The sequence below is a fragment of the Bombina bombina genome, chromosome 5 (genome assembly GCF_027579735.1).
Source record: "Bombina bombina isolate aBomBom1 chromosome 5, aBomBom1.pri, whole genome shotgun sequence".
NCBI lineage: Eukaryota > Metazoa > Chordata > Amphibia > Anura > Bombinatoridae > Bombina > Bombina bombina.
Window position 1 is genome coordinate 261,191,051 of NC_069503.1, and position 21,930 is coordinate 261,212,980.

The 21,930-nt window shown below is 36.7% G+C and overlaps 1 protein-coding gene across 1 annotated transcript in view; it reads right to left on the minus strand.

The window, feature by feature from the left end:
* Window positions 1-21,930, minus strand: part of MALRD1 (MAM and LDL receptor class A domain containing 1) — a 998,487-nt gene that overhangs the window by 795,128 nt on the left and 181,429 nt on the right. The gene's annotated exons all lie outside the window — the stretch shown is intronic.

The following is a 21,930-nucleotide window of genomic DNA, read 5'->3' on the forward strand; positions in this document are numbered from 1 at the left end:
TATCTTGCCATTCCTCTGATATTGTGTTTGAAATGTAATATCTGCCAATTTTTAGTTAGGCTGCTAACCTATTTGATTTTTAGGAAATATTAACTTATTTTGTATAGATTTTAAATATATCTTTGGGGAGACGTCCCTGTAAGCTGCATAGTTTCTAATTATATTTATTTATTACACCTTAAAAAAAATTTTTTAGCCGGACGTTTATATGGTTTAACCCAGTACTTTTTCATTAGTTTTTTTCACTTATCACGTATATACCAAGCATTTTGTTTTTATCACAATTTATTTTATACACACTTCTTAGGTTTGTTGAGTTATCACCATATTTTGGACTTTACGCATTAAAAATCAATAATTTGCACAATATTCACTTATGAGAACATATATATATGCATTATTTATTCATTATGAGAAACTTTTGTTAAGAGTTAACTTTTTGCACATACTTATCAAGGAAAGCCTAAATATTAACTACATTAACATTTTTACATATAAAAAATTAACATTGATACCTTCAGCTTTCTTTAGCGCCCTTACTCCCACCCTTTATTTTACATGAAAGTAAACACTAGAATGATTATCATGACTTCAGAGATCTGGTTAACTGGTTTGCAAAACATAAAAGTTGCACAAAACACATCATAAATATGTTAAAAACAATAGTTAGACTCATAATAACATCATCAAATAAAAAATGTAAAATAAAATATTGCACACAAAAGTTATAAAGGCTCAAAGATAAGATTTAACATAGACATGCAAACATATACATGTCTAAATATGCATATATATATATATATATGTACATATCATATGTATACTATTTATTTGTGTATTTATGTATTTACAAAAATAATTTCACATATAAACACTTAAATACACACACACACATATATACCGGTGTATATATATATATATATATATATATATATATATATATATATATATATAAGTTCAAAGTAGACAAGCACTCCAGAAATCCAATCTCAAATGCCCAGGGTGCAATAGATAGGCAAATAGAAAATAAAGGAGAGTGCACTCGCCAGGACTTTTCAGAATTTTATTCCAAATATGTGAACGTTTTCGGGGGATTAGCCCCTTCCTCAGACATACAAAAAATACAATGTGAATAAACCCACACCAGACACCCTTATGTAGGGAGGCCAACCAATCACACGCTCTCCAGAATAGGGTGCCACCCACAAGGTGATGTCACCCCTCTAGCAACAAATGAGGCTGGCCCAGAGTAAAGCATAATAAAGTGAACAGCAGGATACTAATTACAAACCATATACTGTATACATATGTGTAGATTGGGTTAAGCCCATAGACAAAAAGCAGCTAATCACAAAAATAAGCCCAAAAAACAAAGCATACATATGTAAATACATAGTTAAGCACATAGGTAAAGTGTTGTCATATGAACTGAAATGTTAAGCACATAAGTAGAGATAGGTATAGTGCACCTAGGTAGCATAGAAAACAAGTCATTATGAATGTCCTGAAGTGCTGGAAAAGGGCAGCATAAGAGAATGTGTGTGAGCAAAAAACAATGTAGTGACAAATGCGCTGTAGCAACAAAATGCAAGTAGCAAACATAGACCATAGAGCAGAGCTTTCCAAACTTTTCATGTTGGTGACACACTTTTTAGACCTACATCATTTCGCGACACAGTAATTAAATCAGTTGTACTAGCAAAAAGGAGGTTAAACTAACTTGTTTTAAGAGATACGGACACATACATAAATTATATAATAATAAAATGTGTTTACAAGTAACAGTAAATATGTGCAAGAATTAAAAAAAAGTTTAATAACACCAATAGCTACTTACTATTTTAATGGGATGTATGAGGTTGATGGGATGAACACAGTTTCTGAATATTTGGTGGAATATTAGATAAAGACACTCACATTTATTAGTAACCCTAATCTAATATATGAATTAAACATTATGGAGCAATGTTCGGAAGTCATCTCGCTCCTAGTACATTGGAAAAATCTTCCCCTTACACTAGCAGGAAGGATAGCACTGATAAAAATGGTGGTGCTTCCTAAAATCTTATACCCTTTACTAATGCTTCCCTGTCTCATAACCAAAAGTGATTTAAAGAGGCTAAATCGAGCAATAGGAATGTTCCTTTGGAAAGGAAAGAAGTCTCGAATTGCTCTTTGGAAATTATATGCCAGTTATGCTAAGGGGGGCTTTGGACTACCTAATTTTAAATTTTATAACTGGGCTGCTCTGGCACGAATAGTATTAGATTGGCAATTAAACACATATCATTTTGGGGAAGAGACCCTGGAAAAAGCAGTACTGGGAGAATGGAACCTCTCGGTTTTACCCTTTATCTCCTATAAAGATATCCCAAAACAAATCCAATCGCATATACTTTATGGGGATGCTCTCCGAGCCTGGCATTCAATTCAAAAATTTGTAAAGGGGCCTGTGATATCGCCAATATCAATCCCGTTTTTAAATAATATTTATTTCCCAGCAGGAATAGATACTGGGGCGTTTAGACTATGGGAGGCGAAAGGGTTAAAAACCCTAGGAGATATGGTGGATCCTTTAAGTAAAAATATATATTCGTTTCAGATGTTACAAAACAAGTTTGATATCCCAAATACGCAATTTTTTGCCTTTCTGCAAGCCCGTCACTATGTATCAAGTATGATAGAGGGAAACACCCTATTTTGGGATACTGCCTTTTTTGACCTTCCCCAAAAGAAATTCTTAAATGGCTCATTCTCGTTATCAGGGATATATCAAGCAATGAACAATAGGGAAGAACTGAGAGTAATGGATAATATATTGAGTAGATGGGGAATGGATATTAGGGAGAATCTTGGACAAACCTGGATCATGGACAGCATGCAAATAGCGAGGAGAGCAACACTGTCTGTGGTTCTTAGAGAATCACAGGCAAGAATGCTACATCGGGATTACATAACGCCGCGTAGGCTATCAAAATGGAACCCAAATAGTATAAATGTTTGTATAAAATGTGGCTGGAGAAATGCAAATTTTATGCATCATTTCTTAAGCTGTCCCAAGATATACCCCTTTTGGCAAAAAGTCTGATATTGGATCAAACAAAAGTTCAAAATCGATATTGAATTAGGAATCCCTCAAATATGTTTTTTAAGATGGGATAGAGCGAAAACTGAAAACCAACTGTTATTAACAATGATCATCCTACAGGCTCGTAAATGTATTTTGGACCTTTGGACAGTTAAGAATACCCCTACCATTCCGCAATTAAAAAATAGATTAATAAAACAACTATTTGTTGAACAACAAGATGTTAAATCGGATGTTTTAAATAGGCTAGAGGGCTTCCTGGGGAAATGGAAACCATACATTATAACCCTGGAAATCTCAGTACAAAACCAAGTTATAAAGCCCTTTGCTCAGACTGAAATAATATTGGCTTCGAGATTGAGGGGAGAATGGGAAAGATTAGAAGATCTTTAACACTTGGTGATGGATGCACAACTTCATGCAGATATGGTGAATGGGGTCTTAGGGTTCTGGTTTTTTTTTTTTTTTTTTTTTTTCTCTCTCCTCCCCTTTTTCTTTTCTTCCTTTTCCTTATGTTTTGTTGTTAAGTTCGGACCCGTAGAATGAAATAAATAGTGAGAAGATAAGATAGCCCGACTAAAAAATACATAGTCAGAATAAAGATGGTAACATGTGACCAGAACGAAATTGCAATATAATACTGAGTAAGACAATGAAAATTATTAATGGTTGATTAAATTATATGGATAAGTTAACGTTTATGATAATAACATCTACTAGATAGCTTTTTGGATGTTCAGCAAGAATTGTTTCTTTTTATGCCTCTGTAATTGTTTATTATTAATGAATAAAAAAATATTTATAAATTAAAAAAAAAAAAAAAAAAAAGAGGAAGGGAAAAAAAAAAAAAAAAAAACACTGGACTTGGATATTAGGTCTGAAAACATTTTCCAACCGTTAAATTTTTAAAAAATTTTAAATGATGTCCCCCCACTCCTACTTTCCTACTGATATCTAAAATGCCTACTTAATTCATCAATCATATGTTTTTCAAATGCATTTTAAATGTATTACCATGAAAGAAGCGAAAATAAAAAAATATTTTTTTTCATTAAAAAAAAAAAAAAAAAAAAAAAAAGACACTCACATTTCATCATCAAGCATTTTTAAGTTTCCACTTCCTATCCATAAATCAAGAGCAGGAGCAGCAATGCACTACTGGGAGCAAGTTGCAAATAAAAAAACACTGACTTGTGACTTCAGCTCAGCGTTTAAGCTGCCGCCCTCAGAGCTCGGCGAGTCCGATTGACTACTGCCCGCGCTGCAAACACATTGCTGTCCCGCTCAATGACTACACATGTAGTCACGAGCCAATTAAGGAGACTACACGTGCAGTCAGGAGCCAATATGCCGCCAAAGCCGCCAATAGGAATAGTTTCAGTTCCCACTGAGCTGCGCCAATTGGTTAAGATGATCTGTGACCCACAAGGTATCAATCACGTGTCAACCATGTGATATGCGTAGCAGGCAGGCGGAAAGTCAGAAACCCAAAAAATAAATAAATTTAAAAAAATTTGTGCTGAAGCAGGGACACACCTACACACTCCTGCCGACACACTAGTGTGTCCCGACACACAGTTTGGAAAGCACTGCCATAGAGATATATACTCGCATAACAGATCGTATAAGCCCAATATTATATCCAAGCCGTGACAGGCAATGCAGAACGATAAAATAATACATATAAGCAAGGGCTATTTAAAAGGCAGTGGGCAATCAATAATATCACATAGCAAATATATAACAAATATTAAGTATATACCATATATAACAAATATAGCAGACCTGCACAGTGATCAGTACCGGTGAGCTCTAACCGCTTACAGAAAAACCGGGAATGCAAATTCAAACCGCAGCGTAATAGACTGGTTGCCATGGCAACCCGGTCTAAACAAAGCAGGAATGTGCTGTTACAGTCTGGCAGTACTATGTGAAACACTATGTACATGGCCGTATAGCAAGAGTGCAGGAGGGGAGTAAACCAAAAAATACATATATATATATATATATATATATATATATATATATATATATATATAAATATATATGTATATACACATATCTAGACATATACTGTATATAAGTGTATTGAAGTCCTTTGCCGTTAAGTAGATGAAAACGTGCAATATTCATGTTTAATAAAGATTTTAACTATGTATTTACTATAAATATTTCACATTCCAATGTTCTGCACATAATATGTTCTATGAATTTATAAATAAATATTACTATCTATGTATATATCTATCCCTATATATAATCATGTATATATGTATATATATATATATATATATATATACTGTATATATATATATATATATATATATATATATATATATATATATATATATATATATATATATATAAAATGGATTAAAAATGTGTTAAAATCCTGGTGAGTGCACTCTTTTATTAATAATATATAGTATATAGGTATAGATATATATTGTTCCAAAAAAACATCTGATATATGTAGAAATATTTATTTATGAATAAATAGAACATATTCTGTTAAGGGCTGAACACTGAAATATTCGTATTTTTATGTCGGGTTGGAGCAAATGAGAATATGCAATCGGGTTTGTGCGAGAGTGGGGTGTTAGGGGTTTTTCCACTTTTTTTTTCCTTTGACTTCTGTGGGAGAATACGTGAACACGCACACTATATTCTACCTTCAGATTTTTACGCTTGTTGGGTTACTGCTAGAGAAAAAACTGTTTACTTTAAACAAGCGCAAAAATCCTACTTCTAGCACAATTAACGCTCAAGCGGGAGCGTTAATTTGCACTCCACTCATAGGCCCCTATTTATCAAAGCGTCAACTTACTTGCATTCAACGGCACTAATACGCTCGGCTAAGATCGCCTAACATCGCTGCCGCGGACCTGAATACACTCTCCAAAGTTGGTATACTGTCACTAAACACCCACACTATATTACACTGTTTTACCCCTATCCCACTGCTCCCGGACCCCGCCGCAACTAAATAAAGTTATTAACCCCTAAACCGCCACTCCCGGAGCCCACCGCCACCTACATTATGTTATGAACCCATAATCTGCCCCCCCCGACACCATCGCCACCTACATTATACTTATTAACCACTAATCTGCCACCCCAATGTCGCCGCCACTATATTAAATTTATTAACCCCTAAACCTAAGTCTAACCCTAACACCCCTAACTTAAATCTAATTTAAATAAATCTAAATAAAATTCCTATCATTACCTAAATTATTCCTATTTAAAACTAAATACTTACCTATAAAATAAACCCTAAGATAGCTACAATATAACTAATAGTTACATTGTAGCTATCTTAGGGTTTATTTTTATTTTACAGGCAAGTTTGTATTTATTTTAACTAGGTACAATAGTTACTAAATAGTTATTAACTATTTAATAACTAGTTAGCTAAAATAAATACAAAAGTACCTGTAAAATAAAACCTAACCTAAGTTACAATAAAACCTAACACTACACTATAATTACATAAATAAACTAAATTAAATACAATTACCTAAATTATATTAAATTATCTAAAGTAAAAAAAACAAACACTAAATTACAGAAAATAAAAATTACGGATTAATTATTTAAACTAATTACACCTAATCTAATAGCCCTATCAAAATAAAAAAATCCCCCCAAAATAAAAAAAAAACCCTAGCCTAAACTAAACTACCAATAGCCCTTAAAAGGGCCTTTTGCCCCAAAGCAATCAGCTCTTTTAGCTGGAAAAAAAATACAAGCAACCCCCCCAACAGTAAAATCCACCACCCACACAACCAACCCCCCCAAAAAAAAACTAACTAAAAAAACCTAAGCTCCCCATTGCCCTGAAAAGGGCATTTGGATGGGCATTACCCTTAAAAGGGCAGTTAGCTCTTTTGCGGCCCAAAGCCCTAACCTAAAAATAAAACCCACCCAATACACTCTTAAAAAAAACTAACACTAACCCCCTGAAGATCGACTTACTGGGAGAAGTCTTCATCCAAGCCAGGCAAAGTGGTCCTCCAGATGGGCAGAAGTCTTCATCCAAGTTGGGCAGAAGTGGTCCTCCAGACGGCAGAAGTCTTCATCCAAGTTGGGCAGAAGTGGTCCTCCAGACGGCAGAAGTCTTCATCCAAGCGGCATCTTCTATCTTCATCCATCCTGCGCGGAGCGGGTCCATCTTCAAGATATGCAACACGGAGCATCCTCTTCATCCGACGACTAACACAGAATGAAGGTACCTTTAAGTGACATCATCCAAGATGGCATCCCTTAGATTCCGATTGGCTAATAGAATTCTATCAGCCAATCGGAATTAAGGTAGAAAAAATCCTATTGGGTGATGCAATCAGCCAATAGGTTTGAAGTTCAATCCTATTGGCTGATCCAATCAGCCAATAGAAGATGAGTGCAATCCTATTGGCTGATTGCATCAGCCAATAGAATTTTTTCTACCTTAATTTCCGATTGGCTGATAGAATTCTATCAGCCAATCGGAATCTAAAGGACACCATCTTGGATGACGTCACTTAAAGGATCTTTCATTCGTCGGGTAGTCATCGGCAGAAGAGAATGCTCCGTGTCGGATGTCTTGAAGATGGACCCGCTCCACGCCGGATGGATGAAGATAGAAGATGCCGTCTGGATGAAGCCGTCTTGAGGACCACTTCTGCCCGGCTTGGATGAAGACTTCTTCCCATCTGGAGGACCACTTTGCCCAGCTTGGATGAAGACGTCTCCCGGTAAGTCGATCTTCAGGGGGTTTGTGTTAGGTTTTTTTAAGGGTGTATTGGGTGGGTTTTATTTTTAGGTTAGGGCTTTGGGCCGCAAAAGAGATAACTGCCCTTTTAAGGGCAATGCCCATCCAAATGCCCTTTTCAGGGCAATGGGGAGCTTTGGTTTTTTTAGCTAGTTTTTTTTCTGGGGGGGGGGGTTGGTTGTGTGGGTGGTAGGTTTTACTGTTGGGGGGTTGTTTGTATTTTTTTTCCAGGTAAAAGAACTGATTATTTTGGGGCAATGCCCCGCAAAAGGCCCTTTTAAGGGCTATTGGTAGTTTAGTTTAGGCTAGGGTTTTTTTTTTATTTTGGGGGGGCTTTTTTATTTTGATAGGGCTATTAGATTAGGTGTAATTAGTTTACATATCTTGTAATTTGTTTTTTATTTTCTGTAATTTAGTGTTTGTTTTTTTGTACTTTAGATAATTTAATTTAATTTAGGTAATTGCATTTAATTCTATTTATTTTAGTTAATTTATTTAATTATAGTGTAGTGTTAGGTGTTAGTGTAACTTGGGTTAGGTTTTATTTTACAGGTACTTTTGTATTTATTTTAGCTAGGTAGGTATTAAATAGTTAATAACTATTTACTAACTATTCTACCTAGTTAAAATAAATACAAATTTGCCTGTAAAATAAAAATAAATCCTAAGCTAGCTACAATGTAACTATTAGTTATATTGTAGCTATTTTAGGGTTTATTTTATAGGTAAGTATTTAGTTTTAAATAGGAATAATTTAAGTAATGATAATTTAAGTAATGGGGACGGCAGATTAGGGATTAATAAGTATAATGTAGGTGGCGGCGTGTCAGGGCGGCAGATTAGGGGTTAATAAGTATAATGTAGGTGGCAGCGGTGTCGGGGCGGTAGATTAGGGGTTAATAAGTATAATGTAGGTGGGGGCAGTGTCGGGCGGCAGATTAGGGGTTAATAAGTATAATGTAGGTGGCGGCGGCGGCGGTGGTGGGGCGGCAGATTAGGGGTGTTTAAACTCGGGGGACATGTTAGGGTGTTAGGTGTAAACATAACTTTTATTCTCCCATAGGAATCAATGGGATATATCTGGCAGCATCAAACATAAGCTTTGCTGCTTGCAGACTCCCATTGATTCCTATGGCATCCGCGGCCTCCAGGGTGGTGGATTGAAAACCAGGTACGCTGGGCCGGAATAGTGCCGAGCGTACCTGGTAGAATTTTGATAACTAGCAAAAGTAGTCAGATAGTGCCGAATTTGCATTCGGAAAAATCTGTAGTGACGTAAGCATCGATCTGTGTCGGACTGAGACCGGCGGATCGTATGTTACGTCACAAAATTCTACTTTTGCCGGTCTGTAGGCTTTGATAAATAAGGGGAATTGGCTCTCCACAATGACGCTGCGGAATTCCAGCATATTTGCGGTTGATGCTTTGATAAATAGGCCCCATAATCTGGCCCATTATAGGCAAAACATCTTCTTTTTATAGAGATGTTTAGGAGATATTTTGTAGTTAGCCTTTTACGGATGTGCTGCATCACTTTCAAGTGATTTAGCACATGGGTAACATCTCCCTTTAAATAATGTCAAAGTTGTAGCTTTGCTGCTGCTACAGACTAGCAGCAGCACAAAAAATAATAAAATATATTTTTTTATTTTTACATGGGACAAGATAGTTGAGAACTAAAGTGAATCTTATATATTTATTGTCTGACACAAGAATCATTCACCTCATGATGACAGATCATGATTGAATAGTTTAAACAAATGTAAATAATACAGAAAAATTAGTAGAGGGTTTTAATAGTGCAGATCCAAATGCACAGTATAATTTAATGTAATGTGGTGCTAAATCTTTATTTTTTTTCTTAAAAACATATGCACATATGTGAAGATCATAAAAAAATGTAGATCCTCTTTTCAATTAATCTGAATTCATCTGTGCATTGAATGGTTAAAGTGACATTGTATTGTAAAATTATTTCTCCTTAAAGGGACAGTCTAATCCTAAACAAACTTTCATTATTCAGATAGTGAATGTAATTTTAAACAATTTTCTACCACCAATTTTGCTTTGTTCTTTTGGTATTCTTAGTTGAAAGCTAAACCTAGGAGGTTCATATGCTAATTTCTAAGCCCTTGAGGGCCGCCTCTAATCTCAGGGCATTTTGACAGTTTTTAACCACTAGAGGGTGTTAGTTCATGTGTTTCAAATAGATAACACTGTGCTCATGCACGTGGAGCTCCTAGGAGCAAGCACTGATTGGCTAAAATGCAAGTCTGTCAAAAGAACTGAAACAAGGGGGCATTCTGCAGAGGCTTAGATACAAGATAATCACAGATGTAAAAAGTGTATTAATATAACTGTGTTGGTTATGCAAAACTAGGGAAATAATATTTTAAAATAATAAATATTCTGGTGTAGACTGTCCCTTTAATGCATTTTCAATTACTTGTTATACCAGCTGCAGAGTTTAATATGTATGGGAAGTTGTTCCTTTATGTATATAACTGCAAATGGCTCTAATGCACACACACACACACACATATATATATATATATATATATATATATATATATATATATATATATATATATATACAGTATATATATAACCCATCACATGTTAAATTTGATTGTGTTTACTTTCAATTCGTAAGCAGATGCACTATTTCCGTAGCATGCAAAAAGCCGAAAAAATCCAATATCACTTGCACGCTACAGTTAGCGCGTTACTCGTAATCTAGCCCACAATAGACTGATATTGTAGGGAAATAATACCTCGTTATCTTATCTGTCTAATTGTTTAGACAGATTCCTCCTTATCTTTTTTATTACTGTTTATTCAAAAACAATATTTAAAGCCTGAAGATCAAAATCTCACCGGCATGCATGGAAAGAAATGACACAATATCTTTTTGATTTTTTTTACCTTATTTTGTAATGTAGGAGTCTCTTAAACAGAACCCTACATCGTGAGATAAACACCCCTCAAGGTAAAATTTAGTTTTAATTTATTTTTTTAGCAACCTCACCAAATTTAGAAGCCCAGCATCATAATTTCTAGACCACTTTAAAACCTTTCTCCCTTCTCTCATGTTAGGTGACTTCAACATACCAATTGACAATTTTAATGTCTGCTGCCTCTAGGCTTCTATCTCTTACAACCTCTTTTAACGTGTCCCACCCAGGCAACAATCCAACCTATTGTAAAGGAGACTCAATTGACCTGGTCTTCACCAAACTCTGTGCCATTTACAAGTTCTTTAGCTTCCCCTTTCCTCTCTCTAACCACCATCTACTGACTTTCTTTATTACTCTAACTGCAGCAGCCTTACAAGCCCTCCTACCAACCCTTGTGTTTACAAAACTCTCTGTTACTTTCCTTCTGTGACTGAGGAAGGAGTATCCATACTGCTATCTTTTGCTCATCTTACAACCTCTCCTCTTGACCTTATTCCTTCACAACTTCTTCCCTCTCTCTCTGCTTTTCTAACCCCTGCCCTAACTCAGGTCTTTAACTAGTCACTGGTACATTTACTCATACATTCAAGCATGAGTGCCTCACACCATTCCTAAAACAGCCCTCACTCAACCCCTCAACCCCTTTTAACTATCAACTGGTCTACTTACTTCCCTTTGCCTCTAAATTATTAGACAGACTTGTCTATAATCCTCTAACTCAATTTCTCTCAACTAACTCCTTACTTAATCCCCTGAAAATGTGGTTTCTGTCCTAAACACTTAACAGAAACCACAGTAAAAATTATTTACTATCAGCTAAAGCAAAGGGACTCTATTCCTTACTTTTTTTTATATCTTTATTTATCATACTGCAATATAGGTTATTTACAGAAATCAGTAATAGCAAAATCGAGAGACACGCAGGCCCTCCTAAATAGAAAGGAAAAGCGATCAAAAGGAAAATACCTAATTAATTCCTTTCCAGATTACAAATTCCCTATTTTACATTTTGTTATATAATCTAATATCACACAAACAATAACAACAAAACAAAACAAAACAAAAAAAACAACAACAAAAAACCCCCCTGAATTATTGGCACCCCTCCCTGTCCCTCATCTCTCCATGTCCTCTCCCTCGTTGTTATTAGAAAGCCAAGAATTAGGTAAATGTCCAGAAAGGACTTGTGTTTGGAAATATATTGATTTCATAAATGGTTTAATTATGGTGATTTGTACAGGCAGCGGAAGAGATAAAATGAGAGCCTTCCAATGCTTAAAAAATAATACTATTCGCTCCTCAGTTGTGTTTTGTAAATTATATTGCTCAGACACACATTGTGCAACTAGCGCATTCGTAAGTTCTTTCACGGTGGGTGCCTCTTTAGATTTCCACGATTTTAAAATCAGATTTCTGCCAAGGAGTATAATTATATTAATCAGTTTAAAGTTCCATACCACCCCTTGAAATTGAACTAAAAAAAAGATATCCAATGGCTGTATAGAATAATTCAATTTAAGGCCTTGAGCCATCTTCACCCAGCCGGGAACAAGTGGACCTCCAGAGGGGCAGAAGTTTTCATCCAGGCGGCATCTTCTATCTTCATCCATCCGGAGTGTAGCAGGTCCATCTTCAATCCAGCCGATGCGGAGCCATCCTCTTCAAACGAAGTCCAAGCGAAGGTTCCTTTAAATTATGTCATCCAAGATGGTGTCCCTTGAATTCCGATTGGCTGATAGGATTCTATCAGCCAATCGGAATTAAGGTAGGAAAAATTCTATTGGCTGAACCTTCATTCTTTGCTTGGACTTCGTTTGAAGAGGATGGCTCCGCGTCGGCTGGATTGAAGATGGACCCGCTCCGCTCCGGATGGATGAAGATAGAAGATGCGGCCTGGATGAAGATTTCTGCTGCTTGGAGGACCTCTTCTGCCCGGATCGGATGAAGGCTTCTGCCCCTCTGGAGGTCCACTTGTGCCCAGCTGGGTGAAGATGGCTCAAGGTAGGGAGATCTTCAGGGGGGTAGTGTTAGGTTTTTTTAAGGGGGGATTGGGTGGGTTTTAGAGTAGGGTTGGGTGTGTGGGTGGTGGGTTTTAATGTTGGGGGTATTGTATTTTTTTTTACAGGTGAAAGAGCTGATTACTTTGGGGCAATGCCCCGCCAAAGGCCCTTTTAAGGGCTATTTGTAATTTAGTGTAGGGTAGGGAATTTTATTTTTGGGGGGGCTTTTTTATTTTATTAGGGGTATTAGATTAGATGTAATTAGTTTAAAATTCTTGTTTTTTTTGTTTTTTTCGTAATTTAGTTTATTTAATTTAATTGTAATTAATTGTATTTAGTTTAGGTAATTAGTTTAATTATAGTGTAGTGTTAGGTGTAATTGTAACTTAGGTTAGGATTTATTTTACAGGTATATTTGTATTTATTTTAACTAGGAAGTTATTAAATAGTTAATAACTATTTAATAACTATTGTACCTAGTTAAAATAAATACAAAGTTGCCTGTAAAATAAATATAAACCCTAAGCTAGCTACAATGTAACTATTAGTTATATTGTAGCTAGCTTAGGGTTTATTTTATAGGTATTTAGTTTTAAATAGGATTAATTTATTTAATTGTAGTAATTTTATTTAGATTATTTTAAATTATATTTAAGTTGGGGGGGTTAGGGTTAGGTTTAGGGGATTATTACCTTTAATATAGTAGCAGCGATGTTGGGGGTGGCAGATTAGGGGTTAATAAATGTAGGTAGGTGTCGGCGATGTTAGGGACAGCAGATTAGGGGTTAAAAAATTTTAACTAGTGTTTGAGAGGCGGGAGTGCGGCAGTTTAGGGGTTAATCTATTTATTAAAATGGCGGGGATGTCCGGTCGGCAGATTAGGGGTTAATATATTTATTAAAGTGTTTCCAATGTGGGAAGGGGCTCAGTTTAGGGTTTAATAGGTAGTTTATGGGTGTTAGTGTACTTTTAGCACTTTAGTTAAGAGCTTTATGTTCCGGCGTTAGCCCATAAAACTCTTAACTACTGACTTTTAAATGCGGTAGGAGTCTTGACAGGAGAGGGTCTACCGCTCAATTCTTCCAAGACTTGTAATACCAGCGTTAGGCAAATCCCATTAAAAAGATAGGATACGCAATTGACGTAAGGGGATTTGCGGTATGCTCGAGTCGCGGAAGAAAAGTGAGCGATACACCTGTACCTGCCAGAATCGTAATACCAGCGGCGTTAAAAAGCAGCGTTGGGACCTCTCAACGCTGCTTTTTAAGGCTAACACAGGACTCGTAATCTAGCAGAATATGTTCAAAAATATTTGCTTTAAAGAAACACAGACATATCTATTTCCCTATTGAGTCCCTTAGGGTACAATGTTGGCTCTGCACACAGCCAAAAGAATCTACCTGAATGCAGCAAAGCTGCATCCTGGTGGATTCTGAAAATGGCAGGGTGGTGAAAGAATCGACCGCGGGTGGAATCTTTCACTACCCTGCCATTTTCGGAATCCACCTGGATGCAGTGTAGGCAAACTCGAAGCCTACGTAGGCAAACCCGAAGCCCGCACAAAGTATTAACAAACACCGAAACCGCCAACATTTCTTTAAGAAATATACTTGGAGTTGTTAACAAAATTGTGAAAAGCGGTTCTTTGCTGTAAAAATAATCTTCTTTATTAGCTTGAATAAAACAATACAGAAAATATGTGCAAGACTTACGCGTTTCGGCTAAACTGTTGTGCCGTAATCATAGACCATGCCTCCTGTCCTAACACCTGTAGTTTATATCACTCAGGTGGTTAGAATGCACACTCCCATTTAACTCCTTCTTCTCTACCTTACCATATTCATAACTGAAAAGACATATCTGGACTTAAAGCCTATAGCTATATTATCGCTTAGATTACTGCCAGTGCCTAATATTGTTTGGAGCCTTAAATATTATAGAAGACATCTATGTTTGTTTCACTTTGCCAGATATTACATACTTTACCCAAGACTTTTTGTGTTTCATAAAGCCATTGCATATTCTTAGGTCTGATATATCCATGTTACATATAAAACATACATTATTCATATATCTTATATTATATAAATTTACACAATATTTCATATTTTTTATATATAAACAACCATATACTTTCAAGGACTTTAACGTTATTGCCTTGCATGTTATGCATATCATAGTGGCAATATTTATCACAAACAATATCTAATGATTATATTCTTATAACATCTTAACTATAGCTGTTCAATATTCCATATTATATTAGCAGTAAATTATTTATTTAATGTTAAGCTTATTTAAAATGAACACCCAGTTATCAGCTTACTTCACATCTTTTTATTTGTGTTCAAATATAGTCTTATTGACTTCATTGTGTTATGTAAAGCATTTCCAATATATACCATTAACCTAATTATGCATTTACTTGTCTATACCATTAGGATAGCTAATACGTTTATTATCTAGATCTAGAATCAACAATTTATAATATCATGCTCTGAGTTGTATCCTAGGGGAACCTGTGTTTTTAACTTAAATATCCACTATGCCTCTTGTCTTTTGAGTTGGTTGAGTCTATCCCCACCTCTCTGTGGGTTTTTTTTTATCTCCTCTATAGCATTCCATTTGAATTTTCTTACATCCTGATTATGGACTTCAATGAAGTGCTTTGCTTGCGAAGAACAAGAAACTTCATTTTCAATATAGGAAAGATGCTCCCTGATTCTTGTCCTTACATATCGGGTGGTCAACTGGTCTTCCCTATGTACTGTTTTTTGTGTTCTTCACATTCAATTAGATAGATCACATACGGCTAGATTTAGAGTTTGGCGTTAGCCGTCAAAACCAGCGTTAGAGGCTCCTAACGCTGGTTTTGGGCTACCGCTGGTATTTAGAGTCAGTCAGGAAAGGGTCTAACGCTCACTTTGCAGCCGCAACTTTTCCATACCGCAGATCCCACTACGCCATTTGCGTATCCTATCTTTTCAATGGGATCTTTCTAACGCTGGTATTTAGAGTCGTGGCTGAAGTGAGCGTTAGAAATCTAACGACAAAACTCCAGCCGCAGAAAAAAGTCAGTAGTTAAGAGCTTTCTGGGCTAACGCCGGTTCATAAAGCTCTTAACTACTGTGCTCTAAAGTACACTAACACCCATAAACTACCTATGTACCCCTAAACCGAGGCCCCCCCACATCGCCCCCACTCTAATAAAAAAATTTAACCCCTAATCTGCCGACCGCACACCGCCACAACCTACGTTATCCCTATGTACCCCTAATCTGCTGCCCCTAACACCGCCGACCCCTATATTATATTTATTAACCCCAAATCTGCCGCCTCCAACGTCGCCGCCACCTACCTACAATTATTAACCCCTAATCTGCCGACCGGACCTCACCGCTACTATAATAAAGTTATTAACCCCTAATCCGCCTCACTAACCCTATAATAAATAGTATTAACCCCTAATCTGCCCTCCCTAACATCGCCGACACTTAACTTCAAGTATTAACCCCTAATCTGCCGACCGGACTTCACTGCTACTATAATAAATGTATTAACCCCTAAAGCTAAGTCTAACCCTAACACTAACACCCCCCTAAGTTAAATATAATTTAAATCTAACGAAATAAATTAACTCTTATTAAATAAATTATTCCTATTTAAAGCTAAATACTTACCTGTAAAATAAATCCTTATATAGCTACAATATAAATTATAATTATATTGTAGCTATTTTAGGATTAATATTTATTTTACAGGTAACTTTGTATTTATTTTAACCAGGTGCAATAGCTATTAAATAGTTAAGAACTATTTAATAGCTACCTAGTTAAAATAAGTACAAAATTACCTGTAAAATAAATCCTAACCTAAGTTAAAATTAAACCTAACACTACACTAGCAATAAATTAATTAAATAAAATACCTACACTTATCTACAATTAAACCTAACACTACACTATCAATAAATAAATTAAATAAAATACCTACAAATAAATACAATAACTAACTAAAGTACAAAAAATAAAAAAAGCTAAGTTACAAAAAATAAAAAAATTAATTACAAACATAATAAAAATATTACAACAATTTTAAGCTAATTACACCTACTCTAAGCCCCCTAATAAAAAAACAAAGCCCCCCAAAATAAAAAATGCCCTACCCTATTCTAAAATTAAAATAGAAAAGCTCTTTTACCTTACCAGCCCTTAAAAAGGCCTTTTGCGGGGCATGCCCCAAAGAATTCAGCTCTTTTGCCTGTAAAAAAAAAACATACAATACCCCCCCAACATTACAACCCACCACCCACATACCCCTAATCTAACCCAAACCCCCCTTAAATAAACCTAACACTAAGCCCCTGAAGATCTTCCTACCTTGTCTTCACCATGCCAGGTATCACCGATCGCTCCAGGCTCCGAAGTCTTCATCCAAGCCCAAGCGGGGGCTGGAGATCCATCATCCGGCTGAAGTCTTCTATCAAGCTGTGGCTGAAGAGGTCCAGAAGAGGCTCCAAAGTCTTCATCCTATTCGGGCAGAAGAGTAGATCCGGACCGGCAACCATCTTCCTCCAAGCGGCATCTTCTATCTTCATCCGATGACACGCGGCTCCATCTTGAAGACCTCCGGCGCGGATCCATCCTCTTCTTCCGACGTCCTAAGTCCGAATGAAGGTTCCTTTAAATGACGTCATCCAAGATGGTGTCCTTCGAATTCCGATTGGCTGATAGGATTCTATCAGCCAATCGGAATTAAGGTAGGGAAAATCTGATTGGCTGATTGAATCAGCCAATCAGATTGAGCTCGCATTCTATTGGCTGTTCCGATCAGCCAATAGAATGCAAGCTCAATCTGATTGGCTGATTGGATCAGCCAATCGGAATGAACTTGAATCTGATTGGCTGATTCCATCAGCCAATCAGATTTTTCCTACCTTAATTCCGATTGGCTGATAGAATCCCATCAGCCAATCGGAATTCGAGGGATGCCATCTTGGATGACGTCATTTAAAGGAACCTTCATTCGGACTTAGGACGTCGGAAGAAGAGGATGGATCTGCGCCGGAGGTCTTCAAGATGGAGCTGCTTGTCATCGGATGAAGATAGAAGACTGCGCTTGAAAGAAGATGGTCTTCTGCCCGGATAGGATGAAGACTTTGGAGCCTCTTCTGGACCTCTTCAGCCGCCGCTTGATAGAAGACTTCAGCCGGATGATGGATCTCCAGTCCCCGCTTGGGCTTGGATGAAGACTTCGGAGCCTGGAGCGATCGGTGATACCTGGCATGGTGAAGACAAGGTAGGAAGATCTTCAGGGGCTTAGTGTTAGGTTTATTTAAGGGGGGTTGGGGTTAGATTAGGGGTATGTGGGTGGTGGGTTGTAATGTTGGGGGGGGTATTGTATGTTTTTTTTTACAGGCAAAAGAGCTGAATTCTTTGGGACATGCCCTGCAAAAGGCCCTTTTAAGGGCTGGTAAGGTAAAAGAGCTTTTCTATTTTAATTTTAGAATAGGGTAGGGCATTTTTTTATTTTGGGGGGCTTTGTTATTTTATTAGGGGGCTTAGAGTAGGTGTAATTAGCTTAAATTTGTTGTAATATTTTTATTATGTTTGTAATTAATTTTTTTATTTTTTGTAACTTAGCTTTTTTATTTTTTGTACTTTAGTAATTTATTTAATTGTATTTATTTGTAGGTATTTTATTTAATTTATTTATTGATAGTGTAGTGTTAGGTTTAATTGTAGATAATTGTAGGTATTTTATTTAATTAATTTATTGCTAGTGTAGTGTTAGGTTTTATTGTAACTTAGGTTAGGATTTATTTTACAGGTAATTTTGTAATTATTTTAACTAGGTAGCTATTAAATAGTTCTTAACTATTTAATAGCTATTGTACCTGGTTAAAATAAATACAAAGTTGCTTGTAAAATAAATATAAATCTTAAAATAGCTACAATATAATTATAATTTATATTGTAGCTATATTAGGGTTTATTTTACAGGTAAATATTTAGCTTTAAATAGGAATAATTTATTTAATAAGAGTTAATTTATTTCGTTAGATTTAAATTATATTTAATTTAGGGGGGTGTTAGTGTTAGGGTTAGACTTAGCTTTAGGGGTTAATACATTTATTATAGTAGCGGTGAGGTCGGGTCGGCAGATTAGGGGTTAATTATTGTAGGTAGCTGGCGGTGACGTTGTGGGGGGCAGATTAGGGGTTAATAAATATAATATAGGGGTCGGCGGTGTTAGGGGCAGCAGATTAGGGGTACATAGGTATAATGTAGGTTGCGGCGGTGTACGGAGCGGCAGATTAGGGGTTAAAAAAAATATGCAGGGGTCAGCGATAGCGGGGTCGGCAGATTAGGGGTTAATAAGTGTAAGGTTAGGGGTGTTTAGACTTGGGGTACATGTTAGGGTGTTAGGTGCAGACATAGGAAGTGTTTCCCCATAGGAAACAATGGGGCTGCGTTAGGAGCTGAACGCTGCTTTTTTGCAGGTGTTAGGTTTCTTTACAGCTCAAACAGCCCCATTGTTTTCTATGGGGGAATCGTGCACGAGCACATTTTTTAAGCTGGCCGCGCCCGTAAGCACCGCTGGTATTGAGAGTTGCAGTGGCGGTAAATATGCCTGTATGCTCCCTTTTTGGAGCCTAACGCAGCCATTCTGTGAACTCTAAATACCAGCGGTATTTAAAAGGTGCGGGGGGAAAAAAGCCAGCGTTAGCTACGCGGGTCGTTACCGACAAAACTCTAAATCTAGCCGATAGTTTGTACTGCAGTTAATACACCCTTTTACTTCAAATTCTTCATTGGTTACATAAGACCTGAACTTCTTAGTTTTAATGATATAATTACAGGCTCTACATCTACTTTTACCACATCTATAAGTTCCTGAAGTTTGTAACCATGTACTGCCTTGTTCAGATACTTTAGTTTTTAGTTGACTAGGGGATAGTATATTTTCCAGGGTTCTTCCCTTTTTATAGACAAATCTACATCCCTTCTCAATTGTTTCTTTAAGTAATGTGTCCCCATTATAATATAAGATATATGAATTATGTATGTTTTATATGTAAGATGCATATATCAGACCTAAGAATACGCAATGGCATCATGAAACACAAAATGTTTTGGGTAAAGTATGTAATAGCTGGCAAAGTGAAACAAACATAAAATATTTAAGGCTCCAAACAATATTAGGCAGTAATCTAAGCGATAATATAGCTATAGGCTTTAAGGCCAGATATGTCTTTTCAGTTACGAATATGTTAAGGTAGAGAAGAAGGAGTTAAATTGGAGTGTGTATTCTAACCACCTGAGTGATATAAACTACAGGTGTTAGGACAGGAGGCATGGTCTATGATTACGGCACAACAGTTTAGCCGAAACGTGTAAGACCGCTCAGTCTTGCACATATTTTCTGTATTGTTTTATTCAAGCTAATAAAGAAGATTATTTTTACAGAAAAGAACCACTTTTCACAATTTTGTTTACATATCCTTATCCTGAACTTGGAGGAGCTAAGGAAGTATGCGGATACAAGCTGTTTTACCCAAGCGTGGATAAGGTATTTGTTACAAAGGGTTGCAGTTCAAGATACAGCAGAGTGCCCAATAGGAGCTGATCTCAGGAAACCCGGATATACAAGCGAGTAGCTGTGGTAATAGAAGAACACTGTGTTAGTCGACGTCTGGAGACGTAGATGGGGAGGTTGTGTGCCAGATCTTGTGAAAGCTGTAGCATGAGGGATAATTCCAACCCCAGGTAAGAGCCAGTGAGGCACCGGCAAGGGGAGTACGCTAACGCTCCTAAAAGTGAGGTTTTTGGCTGACATACCCGTTTCCCCCTTCCACACTACACTTATACTATCTGAGTTATAAGCTGCATATTGTATTGGGACACTGATTCACAGGGGTTTGGTATACCCGCGACTGCTACATTTTGATATGCCAATATATTTAGTGCTCTTAGCACATCGCTTATTGAACTTGGGGTTGTTACCATGGAATTGATCAGTATTACTTCAGACATGAGGGAGTGGGGGATCTTTGAAAATATTTTCCCTTGGTATGACCAGTTTGTTTTCCAGAGTTACTTGTTTTCCAGAGCTATAATTCTTAGAAACCTACAGCTAAAGCCAAATTATGCTCCTTTTATTATCTCAGATTATCAAAAATCACCTAAGGGTTAAATGCCCATATTCGTCTAAGCACAAACTGCATTTTAATTATTAACAACTACTAAATAAAGATATGAATTTATTTTTGAAACCTGCAGATGTAGATGGTAATCCATCATACCCTCACTTTGAATGCCCACATCCTATGAGATCTCCAGCCAGCTGCTCATATGTGCAGCTCATAAAAGCTAAGGGCTCATGGCAAAAATAACTGCTAATTTGCAATATCAGCCCAGATTCCCTCCACCACAGGCTCTGTACTCCTGAAACATCATGTTTTGACCTGTACACAACAGTATCTCCACACTAAGCACACATTAAAGAACACATCATATAAATATACCAAAGTAATATTTGCTGCAAAACATATTGGTCCCAAATACTAAAACTCCCCAAATGCCTCCTGGTCTGTTTAGCCAACTAACAAGATAACATGTTAAGCTTACACCATTGAGATGATTATCATTTTTTATCTGGGTATAATAGCATGACCAATCTTGTCCATGAGATAATATAATCCCAGAACTGACTGAGGAGCTCGTTGTAGAAGCCAACTCTCTCACCCTCATAGCCCTACAAAAAGCAAACAATGGTTGTCTGGAATACTGACATTTCATAGGAAGAAGAGCTAATTGGTCCTATGTCATGTTTATTATTAATGACATGAACAGGAGGAGTAGGGTTAGTTTGCGTTAGGGGTTGTGGTGGTGTAGGGGTATAGTGTAGGGTACTTGGGGTGGGCTAGTGGTGGTATAGGGGTTAATAGAATAGGTACTTGCAGTGGGCATGTAGCAGTATAGGGGTTAATAGGATAGTACTTGTGGTTGGCTAGTGGCTGTATAGTGGTTAATAGGATAGTACTTGCAGTGGGTATGTGGCGGTATAGGGGTTAATAGGATAGTACTTGTGGTTGGTTAGTGGCAGTATAGCGGTTAATAGGATAGTACT